At 39.3% G+C, this 12,064-nt stretch overlaps 1 long non-coding RNA gene across 1 annotated transcript in view; it reads right to left on the bottom strand.

The window, feature by feature from the left end:
* LOC134810883 (uncharacterized) overlaps positions 1-11,528 on the bottom strand; it is a 32,706-nt gene extending 21,178 nt beyond the window's left edge. Inside the window, exon 1 of the long non-coding RNA XR_010159620.1 lies at positions 11,427-11,528. This is a non-coding gene — a long non-coding RNA (uncharacterized LOC134810883). The remainder of the gene's footprint in view (positions 1-11,426) is intronic.
* Between the last annotated feature and the right edge of the window lie 536 nt (positions 11,529-12,064).

Genomic DNA, 12,064 nt, shown 5'->3' with positions numbered 1-12,064 from the left:
TGAACACAACTATTCTGTAATAACAGTGAAACATTAAAAGGTAACCACCTCATTAAACCCCATTAAATGTACCCCCATGTAGTTCTCATTTCCACAGTCAGAGATCTCAGGCATCTTTTAGTTACTTCTTGATCAACATCAAGCCAGTTACATTAGAACTACAAGGCAGTGCTGAAGTTCAAAACAGGTAAATGTAGAGTAACTGAAAGACAGAATTGTGTTACAAAATTCATTCTAGGCCGGGCCCGGTGGCTCACGCCTGTAATCCCAGCACTTTGGGAGGCCAAGGCGGGGGTATCACAAGGTCAGGAGATTGAGACCATCCTAGCTAACACGGTGAAACCTCGTCTCTACTAAAAATACAAAAAATTAGCCAGGCATGTTAGCAGGCACCTGTAGTTCCAGCTACTCGGGAGGCTGAGGCAGGAGAATGGCGTGAACCTGGGAGGTGGAGGTTGCAGTGAGCCGAGATGTCACCACTGCACTCCCACCTGGGCGACAGAGTGAGACTCTGTCTCAAAAAAAAAAAAAAAAAAAAAAAATTCAGTCTAATACTTTGCTTCTAAGTTGTGGTATTGTGAATACCACAGTCTGTCTCCCAGTATTTGTTCTCCCTTTATTTCAGAGTAATTGAATTTCAATTTTTTAGCTGGGTAAATAGTTTTGTAAATCAAATCTCCATTTCCAGCCTGCCTTGCTGCTTGGTGTAATCATATGATTATGTTCTGGCCAATGAGGTGTATGTGGAAATTTCCTCTGGCAGCTTCTTCAAAATTATTTATGAATGAGCTACGGCACCTGTGGCCACTCTTCATCTCTTCCTCCTTCTTTCTGCCTGGAACACAGATGTGATGACTATATCATGTGGATAAGGGCACACATGTGTGAAGGTAGCCTGGCGATGTGAGACAAGGCTGGGCCCCTGGGCCCACCATGGATCAGTCCTGCCACCTCCACACTGCCTTGCCCACCTCTGGACTTTACAAGAAAGCAATAAAATACTATCTTGTTTAAGTCGTTGATATTCTAGAACTCTGTGATATGTAGTAAAACCCAGTCTCAACAAATATCACTGGCAAGTAAAAATATAAATGAAATTTTGTAAAAAGTTTATGTAAAGGCATGTGTGACACATCCAAAAATGGGCTCTGAAAATAGCTAGAAAGAGTTCTAGTATGTTCCTAATCTGCAGGGTTGAGAGCCAGCAGCTCAACTCTGTCATCCACAAACCAATCCTGTGGTCTTAATTGGGGGATATAATCCTCTTCCGGATCATTATTGGTCGGACTTTCTATTTTAATTCCTATTAACTTCTGAGGACCTTATACAGAGCAGCCTAGTAGCTAAGCCTAATAACCCAGAGCTACCAAAATAACCGTAAATGATTCTAATCAAGACTTTTCCCAGATTACCTTGGAAAATGTCTCTTTTCTTGGCGATCCTACATACCAATAAAACATCTGTGAGAAACTGCTTCTCCTGGATATGGGGAGTAAAAATTTGACTGATGTATTTGATTGATTAAATCATTCCAATTCAGTGTCCTACTGACGATGTTAGCAGTAGATGTTCTGCTGTATTTTCAGAGGGGGTAAATATTCAAAGGTGATGGAATTTTCCACCACTTCTGTATCAGTTTGGATCTGTCCAAGTCTTACTGTTGGACATTGTTTTCCATTTCCTAAATGTCTCAGACATTTCCATTGTTTATATTGATTTGATTTCCTTTGTTCACCTAAGGGATTTTGAGAAAAATAAAAACAGTCCACAATAATTGAAAAGCTCACTTCCTCATAACTTCCTATCATTATCTCTCAGGTTGACAGAAAAGAGAAGCCTCCAAGAATATTTCAGGATATACTTTCTTCCCCTAGTTTTTTTCTTCTTGCACATGGAAGGCACCTTCCTAACTTAGTGTTGTCTGTATAAATCACACTTCATTCACTGGCATACAGTGAAGTAATATGTTTTCTTATTTCCCCTTTCAGGTAACTGCATCTCATTTATTGCCTGGCAGTCCCTAATTATAGTATTTTTTTCATTTTTATCTTATACAGTAATGACATTGTCCATTTCCAGTGTCAAAAACCTACTTGTCTAACTTGGCATTAATTTATGATCTTAGTTCACAGTGTACCATACACAATCATTAGGAATCATAGTGAAATCACTAGGAATTCCAGTATGTCTTTGCTATGTTAGCCAATGTGTCTGTGTGTGTCCATGTTTCTCTGAAGAACTTCATGATCATCTTTTTCACTTTTAAGACAGAAAAGTGCATTCTATCCCTATGCATTCCAAGCTTTACAGACGAAAGCAAGTTTTGCAAATTTTCCACATTACATTGACTTATCTGAATGTTATTCCCAATAAGCCCTAGAAAATGCAGTTTCTAGCCTGCTTATCCTTAAATACCTACCAATGTATTTATAGATAATTGGCAAACCATTCATCAGGGGAATTGATCAATATAGGAAGCAAGAAAGAGATTGCTGTTCTTCTTTAATTTGCCTTTTTAATTTGCTCTTCTTTAATTTAGAGTAGCTTAAACAGTGACACTTGAAACACAGAAAGTTATCATAGATCTGCAAACAAAAATACACAGCACAGATGGTTGAGCAACAGCCCTAATCACACAATCTGTTTATCATACATATTATAATGCATATTCTTATTTTAGTAGTTTTTAGCTTTATTCTGTTTTTGCCATTCATTTCAGGAGCTATCCCACATGTCACCTTCTACATGAAGAGTTCCCTCCGTTAAAGTGAAAAGACAGCCTACACAATAGGAAAAGACATTTGCAAATCATATATCCAATAAGTGATGTGAATTGGGTCATTCTTGTCACACCCAACTAAAACAGAGTCAAGAAGCCATTAGGAGAAGCACTCAGGGAATGTAACAGCACTTTGAGAATGTAATTTTCTGCAAGCCTGGATGCTGAAATTGCCTGCTGTAACCTGAAACCAGTTTTATCTCACGGCTCCTGAAACAACCTGCTGCAACTCTAAGACTGGTTTTACTGCCATCACTCACCAATGAGAGCTTGCCAGCTCCCCAAAATTTGACTAATGCCAAAGAACTTTCTGGAAAAACAATACATAACATTTCTCTTTTTTATAAACTCCCAATCTTCTCTTCGTTCTTCAGATATACTGAAGACCATCCTATCTGTATGTATGTCCCTCATTGCAATTCTTGTATCCCAAATAAAATGTTAAATTTAGAAAGTCTTCTCTGTATTTTTATTGTGATTTCAACAGGTGTATATATCTAAAATATTTAAGGACTCCTGCAAATCAATAATAAAAAGAAAAATAACACGATTTAAACATGGGCAAAGATTTGATAGGTATTTCCCCAAGGAAGATATACAAATGGCTAATGGGCATATGAAAAGACGCTCAACATCATTTGTTATTAGGCAAATCAAGTACACATGACTTCACATCAACTAGGGTGGCTAAAATCAACAATAGGGACAATAACAAGTATTAGAAAGGATATGAGTCATTGGAACCCTCAAACATAGCTGGTGGGAATGTAAAATAGGGCAGTCACTTCAGAAAACAATTTTGCAGTTTCTCATGGAGTTAAACATAGAGTTGCCATATGACCCAACAATTCTAAGTATTACCCAAGAGACATGAAAATATATGTCCATATAAACCTGCACATGAATGTGTATAGCAGCATTATTTAGAATAGCCAAAAAAGTAGAAATGTCCATCAAATGATGAATGGATAAACAAATGTGGTATATTCATATAATGGAGTATTATTCAGCTGTACAAAGGAACCAAGTACTGATACTGGCAGCAACATGGGTGAACATTAAAAACATTATGCTAAGTAAAGAAAAGCCAGAAACAAACACATTTTGTGATTCAATTTTTATGAAATGTCCAGAATAGGCAAATCTATAGAGACAGAAAGTAGATTCGAGACAAAAAGTAGAACTCTAAAGAGACAAGAAGTAGAGACTGAAAGTAGGTTGCCAGAAACCTGGGAAAAGGGAAAAGGAGATGACTGCTAATGGGAACAGAGTTTCTTTTCAGGATTGTGATAATGTTCCAGTATCAGATAGTGGTGATGGTTGCACAATTTTGTGAATATATTGAAAACCCTGAGCTGTAAACTTAAAACTAAAAAATATATATTTAAAAATTTGTGGCTGGGTGTAATGGCTCATGCCTATAATCCCAGAACTTTGCATGGCTAAGGCGAGAAGATCACATGAGCCCAGGAGTTCAAGGCCAGCCTGAGCAACAAAGCAAGACCCCGTCTCTACAAAAAATTAAAAAATTAGCTGCGCATGGTGGCATGCACCTATAGTCCCAGTTACTCAGTAGGATTGCCACTTGAATCCAGGAATTCTAGGCTGTGTGAGCTATGATTGTACCACTGCCCCCTAGCCTGGGCAACAGAGCAAGACCCTGTCTCTAAAGAAAAAAAAAATTGCTATCTCACTAATTAGAGACATTCAATCTAAGATGGGTGTGAGACGAGGGATTGAAAGAGAAAAATAATCGGATAGATATGGTACCATGTCATCTGCAGCAAAAGGAAAAGGAAATCTTCCCAGTTGCCTTTCCCCTCCTTCTCAAGCCCTGTTCTTTCTCAGGCTGCAGTGGGAAATGGAAAGCAGTATATGAGGGGCAAGTGTGATCAAGTATATAGCAAACTGCATCTAATAACAGTATATTACACCCAGATCTGTCACTCCAGGCTGCTCATGACAGTTACAGAAAGGAAGAGGAAAGGGAAGAGGGGAGGTATTTGCTACCTGGTATTAATAAATATCTAAGGCTCATACAACACGTCGTCCCATAGACGGCATTTCATCCCAGTTTACCCAAACAAAACTTTGCCAGAAGTCAGACAAAACCACTCCATGTGCTCTTGCTCTCATGACCCCTACAGCGGGATGCCTTGAACTAGACTTCAGCATATGCTCTTTTTGTTTTTGGAGATGGAGTCTCTCTCTGTCGCCCAGGCTGAAGTGCAGTAGCACGATCTTGGCTCACTGCAACCTCTGCCTGCTGGGTTCAAGTGATTCTTCTGCCTCAGTCTCCTGAATCACTGGGATTACAGGGGCCCGCCACCATGCCCAGTTAATTTTTTGTATTTTTTAGTAGAGATGGGTTTTTGCCATGTTGGCCAGGCTGATCTTGAACTCCTGACCTCAGGTGATCCATCTGCCTTGGCCTCCCAAAGTGCCGGGATTACAGGCTTGAGCAACAGCACCCAGCCAGCATACGCTCTTGAGCTCTATGTTTTGAGGTTACAAGAGACCCTCTCTCTCTCCTGTCAGCTATTAAGGCCTGATTGACATTATTCCAGAGAGCAACTAGTTCTAGGATGCTTTTCTTCGTATCTAATAGACCTACGGGTCTTATAGGGAAAAAATGGAGAACAGGGAACAGCAGGCAGCTGACTGTGCTGAATGTAGAGCTGGAACCACAACCAGTAGTTACCAGTGTCTCACCCTCCTGCAGGCAGGATGCCTGAACCTGACCCACCACCTGCATAGTCTCTATAGCCACTCCTACCATCTGAGCTGTAGACTGGAAATGGTTCCAGCCCACATGCTTTTGTCACAGATGCTGCCATATATGGACATGCTGAGCTCTTTCCATTTAGGTAGCAAAAAATGCTGATCTTAATTTTTATTGATCTAGGACAAGGAAAGTAATTTCCATCTTATATTTCACAGCTTGGAAACTTTACCAGACAGCCTAGCCTTTGAGACAAGCAGTCTTGACTCTGCTTCCCTTGGGCAACTTACATTATTAACCTCTTTGAACCTCAGATATCCCCTCTGTAAAATGATAATATCTAATTCAAAAAGTTGTTGTTTGGATTAAAGGAAGACAACTACTGCAGAGTACCTAACGCATGTTCTAGCTCATCATCTACTTAGAATGAGTGTCGCCATTATTATTGATGTTCTCGTATATTTATTTATTTATTTATTTAGAGACACAGTCTCACTCACTCTATTGCCCAGGCTGGAGTGCAGTGGCTCCATCTTGGCTCATTGCAACCTCCACCTCCTGGGCTCAAGCAATTCTCCTTCCTCAGCCTCCCAAGTAGCTGGAACTACAGGTTCATGCCACTACTCCAGGCTGATTTTTTTGTATTTTTAGTAGAGATGAGGTTTTGCCATGTTGGCCAGGATGGTCTTGAACTTCTGACCTCAGGTGATCTGCTTGTCTCAGCCTCTCAAAGTGCTGGGATTATAGGCATGAGCCACCATGCCTGGCCTTGTTTATTTTTAGCTGCAAAGTTTCCTAGAAGGAGGAAGGCCAATTCACTAAAAATCAATTCTTGAAATAATCAATTTACAGAATAACCAAAATTTACAAACTGCCATTGTTAGCAGTTTCTATAAACATATTTTATTTTTGATAACATGCAATCAAATACATTCTTTTGTATATTAGCTAAACTAAATTTAATTGGCTACCTTGATAAAATATTCCTAATAGAATGTTAAAATGGTGAGAAATCCTATATTCACTGAAAATGTCATTGTGAACCACTTTTTCCATCCAAAATTTTGGAGTTCAGTATGTGACTATTGATTTTTTCATTTATGTATTTATTTATTTATTTTTGAGACGAAGTCTCACTCTGTCACCCAGGCTGGAGTGCAGTGGCACAATCTCTGCTCACTGCAACCTCTGCTTCCCGGGTTCAAGTGATTCTCTTGCTTCAGCCTCTTGAGTAGCTGGGACTACAGGCAGGAGCCACCACACCTGGCTAATTTTTGGTATTTTTAGTAGAGATAGTGTTTCGCCATGTTATAGTAAAACTATTTTTTCCAAAATGTAAACATACAGCGTATGCTGAAGTCTAGTTCAAGGCATCCCGCTGTAGGGGTCGTGAGAGCAAGAGCACATTTAGTATTATTTCATCAATTCTTCAAATGGCATAGCAGCCTTAATTTACATTTTTAGCAAGAGATTTCTAATTTAACTAATTTAAATGTTAATATACGGATGATTCAAATTTCAATTAAAATTAAATTGAATGTTTATTAAATTAAAAATTTAAATTTAAAGAGCACATGACATAAATCAGAATTAACCAGGAGTCCTAATCAAAGATAAAATGCTGGCATTTTGGTTTCTAACAAATTCATAAACAGAAAGATGGGTAGCAGTTTGCAGAAAATTTCAACTTAAAAATATAACCCTGCTCAAATCCGTGGAAAGGAAGCAAGGATGTTTAGAAGGGAATACTTTAATGGATCAGATGTCTTGTACATCAAAATAATTTGATATATACTCAGAATCAATGTAAAATTGTAAAGGAAATATTAAAAAGCTAGTTAGAAGTCTGAAAAGTACTAAAATTAAGATCCTAAGTGTTAACAAACTGAAAATGATGTTTACAATTTTCAAACAAAAATCAGTATAAACTGAAAATTTTTCATTTGACATGCTACCTATTGTTTGGAAAACTGTGTTCAGAAGAATATGTTTAATCATCATAACTATTATGGACATTTTTCTAAAAGTTGTTAGGCCATTCTTTTTAAAGCTGTTCATTTTCATCAGATTAATCTATGACCTTTGTAAGGGAAGGAAAATCCATGATTTAAAATGCCTCTGCCTTTTTCTTCCTGCACCAGTTGGAGAGAGATGAACTGCAAGCGCCATTCCAGGCTAAAATAACAGGAGGACCTCGTTCCAACCAAGACTGTCCAGATGCTGCTTGATTATAGGAAGTTCTACCCACTTCTCACCAGCCACCAAAACAGAATGACTTTTCATGCCTCATGTCTCTAGGCTCTGACTCTCTGGACTTCCGCCTCTATTTCCAGGAAGTAGAACAAAGTTCCAGAAAAGAGAGCCAACTGCTGAGTTGAGCCTTGTCCAGTAATTATTCCTAATTTCCAGTTAGGAAATGAGGAAAAAAATTAATTCACCAAGTGATCGAAATGACCAAGAACCAAATTTACTGATTTAAAAAAAAAAAAAACAAAAAAACATTAAAATGGTTTTAACAGCCTTAAAAGCAATGACTTAACAATGTTTAGAAAAATGTCCAAATACAGTTACTAATGATTAAATGTACTTCTCTGAGCTTAACGTAGTGTCCTTCCCATGAGAGGTATCTGTGGTGAGCCGACTTGGCCCACGGGTTCCACAGGTACAAGTAAAAGACAGAAGCTAAAACACAAGAATCAGAATCGCAGAATCCTGTCAAAGGGAGCACACAGAGGAGAAACTAGAGAGGTGTGGACAGAAGGAGCTAGGAAGGTGAGGAGGCATTAGGCAGTGACTCTGATTCTAATAAGGTCAGTCTAATAAGGTCACTAAATAAGATCAGAGAAGAGGATGAAACTGGATTTGTCAGTTGAATTCCACAGATTGGGTGAGCAAACACTCAGAACAGTGAGGAGATTGTTGCAGGGGATTTGGTTGAGTTAAAGGTAGGAAGGTAGAATTAATACACTCCTTCTTGCAGCCAGCAGTGAGATTTTTCCTTCCATTCATTTACAGATTGGGCGGGCAGCCCTACTGGGATGTCATTTCCTCTTTATTGGGTGCCCTTGAAGGTCACCTAGATGAGAGGCAACAGAGAGGCACATGGGCTTTGGGACTGGGATCAGACTTTAGAAGGGACTCTCTGAAGTCAACTTACAGTCTGTGAGACATTGTAACATTTACTTCACCTGCCCAATGAGCATCTGAAATATGAGGATAATTACATCACCTTCATAGAGTTATTGAGCCCAGGACCTGGGATCAGAGATGCAAAGTGCTAGAAATATCTAGTGCTTGATGAACAGCAGATGCTAAATAATAATGATATCAGCCTCCCTTCCTATAGAAATTGTCCCCCTAAATGACTTTGCATCTTACCTTTGATATATCTGGCCTTTACACTTCTTTCAGGAAACCTGATCTCCCTAAACCAGGAAATGAAACACTGGAGATGAGCACTCAACATGTGATTGAGTGCTGCCTGACTCATTTGTTCTTCATATATTCCATCACTGACTTTCTTAATGGCACACATATAAGATTAAACTTGTTTTATTTGTTAGAAAAATAAATTTCCTTACTTATTTTGATGACTTTATAAAAACTGGCTCATAGGTCACTTTTCATAATTGCTCCCATTTGGCTGCCGGTTTATAATTTATAATTACTAGCAATGGCAAACTCTTACCTTTGGCAGCACATTAAAAAAAAATAGCTGCCAAGTGCCCAGCCAGCTCTCTGCTAAGGCAGCTGCATTTCTGAAAGATACAGTGCCAGAGATCAAATGTTTTGATGACACCATTATAAATTTGGTAGCTAGTCTTCTAGGAGCTTCTAAGGAATTATTCTCTGAAAAGTCTCTGAAGTTTGTTTCCTTTGTGTCTTTTCAGCCTTTTAATTAGGCACTGAATTATCCTCTCTAGTCTAGAAATAGGGGACTCCCAGAGAAAGCACATTGGTCCTTATTGCATCTGTGCAGTATTTCCCAATCCAACATCAATATCCCTGTCCCTAACATGCCCAAGGCAAATGGTTTTAAGTAATGTGTACCAAAGGCTGTGGCTGTGAGATTTCTCTTTAAGAATTTATATGCACTCTACTGGGGATTTCCCAATAGTTAATACCTCCATGCAGTGGGTCCCAAAACTAGTAAAATTATTGGGAACTTTTGCTTAGGGAATGAAAGGATCAAAATACTGGGAACTTAGAAATGGTTGTTTTTGAGAAGACATGTAAACTGTTGAGAGAGAAGCCTTTTCATGCAGCAGAAGGAAACATTCAAAAAGCAGAGAAAGAGGATGCCTTCTACCAGTGAGCAGGAGTTAGGAGAGGGTTAGGAGACAGGGCAGAGAGAACAAACAGCACATTACCAACATGTACCCCCTCATGCTTCACTGTTGAGCATTCTCTGTCCCAGCATTTCTTTGTGTGTGTTTTTGCTGTTGGTGGTGTTTTTCTGTATCACCCTTCATGGAGTAATGTGGTTCCTCAACTTGAACATAAACCAAGTAGGGAGGAAAAGGAGCAGTAAAAGACCCTCCCTTGTAGTTGTTCAAAGTGCTCTCATTTTCCAGAGTCAAGGAATGACATTTTCTGAATGTATAATCTTTTTTTTTTTTTTTTTTTTTTTTTTTGAGACAGAGTCTCATTCTGTCTCCCAGGCTGGAGGGCAATGGCGTGATCTCAGCTCACTGCAAACTCCACCTGCCAGGTTCAAGCAATTCTCGCACCTCAGCCTCCCAAGTAGTTGGGATTACAGGGGTGCACCACCACACCCAGGTAATTTTTTTACAGACGGGGTTCCACCATGTTGGCCAGGCTAGTCTCAAACTCATCACTCATCAGGTGATCCACCCACATTGGCCTCCCAAAGTGCTGGGATTACAGGCAAGAGCCACTGCCGCCTGGCCTAAAAGTATAATCTTTTGAGATTATGTCCATTTAACTGGTTTCCAGGAGGGAAATCGCTTCAGTAGTTTCAGTTCAGAGGTAAGCAAAAAAGTAGCTCAAATATTTGGAGTCTGGTTTTTTTCCTTTTTCTTTTTTCTGAAATAAAGTCATCATATAAAGACAATAAAAAAAAATGGAAAATTGGTGATACTCTAAGTATCTAACACCTCCTATCTAATAACTTGAAAGTGCTTCCTTTTGAATATCATAACATAAATGTATAACACTTTTCTGTTAGCCTAATAGAATACAGAGGCATTTCCAATTTAAAATGTAAGGTTGACGATTCGCAAGAAATACTCATTAAGTCTCACACTATCTCTTGTTTTCAGTATGATGAAACTTTCCTCTTTGGACTTGCATAAGATCAACAAGGGACCCTTGAGTAGAGGAAGAAAATGTGTTTTTGGTTTATGAACACTTAACCATATAATGCCCTCCCTAATCAGTGTAGCTGTGGCGTTCCCCCCACACCCTCTCCACATGTAAGTTATTTGGCAAACTCCTGCTAATTGAATTGATAGCTAAATAAGATTCAGACCTTGAAATCTAGAAAAGCCAGACACTATTTTAGCATACACTGCACAGGACTAAAAATATCTCAAGCTGTTATATTTGCATGACCATGAAATTGAATAAAGGAAGATCAAGATCTAGATATATGAGCATGTTTAAATATTATCCTTTAAGTTATTTGCTTAGTTTCTAAGGCATGTTAGTCTCCCTCTGTTTTATCTGTAGTTGTGGGAGGTCTAAATGCAGAGCCAACAGGGAGCGCTTTGTGAAGCTCAGCTCTGTAGTGTCAGCAATGAGGGAGTGTTCGTGGGCCTCCTGGCCCTGACTTGGTAGGCAGAGCTGGAGTGCAGTCAGAACTGGTTTCTTTTCCATCAGGCCATTTCTCAGTCTCGCTATTGGCCTACAGAACAACTTTCTGCTGCGGTGGGACAAGCCTGTGTCTTGTTGGCTGGGCAGTACCTGGTGTCGAGAATCTTCCGTTCACCATCCAACTTGGTCATCATCTCACCACTTCTACTATCTGACAGGGCAGGCAGGCAGGCAGCTGTGAACACCTCAGCAGATTCCTGGAAGAAACAAATAAGATTATAGGATTGCAAAGGATTTGGCTTTATAGCTCTCAAGTCTATCCAAAACCTGCTAAAGGCCATAGTATTTGCAAACATTCAGGGAAAAAGAGAGAAAAAGAGCTAATTACCTTCCCTTTAGAGGAGGAGAGAAAACATTTGCTCAGTTGCAAAGATAATTAAGAAAGTAGCCAAAACTCTTGGGAGCTGACGCTTTTTGACATAGAGAGTTTCCAAAAACAAAGTGTTACTGATGGCAAGATTAATTTCTTCTTGCATCCCTGTGCATACTTGATGCGGAGTATTTCCAGGGTAAGGCCTGAGGCACTCAGAAGCTAAAGCTCGCCAAAGGATAATTTAATATATCCCGCCTCTCCTCTCCTGACTCTCTCCAGACATTGAAAAGAAAAAAAATGCAGGTTTTTTTCATCCATTACCAGCTGCAGAAGATGCATGCTTGTTATTTGAAGCAGCTGTGTCTTCCCCCTTTAAATCAATGGAAATCTAACGCCATGCAGTGCATGCCAGGTG

The sequence above is a fragment of the Pan troglodytes genome, chromosome 7, assembly GCF_028858775.2.
Source record: "Pan troglodytes isolate AG18354 chromosome 7, NHGRI_mPanTro3-v2.0_pri, whole genome shotgun sequence".
Classification (NCBI taxonomy): Eukaryota; Metazoa; Chordata; class Mammalia; order Primates; family Hominidae; genus Pan; species Pan troglodytes.
This window is presented reverse-complemented; position numbering and strand designations above follow the sequence as displayed.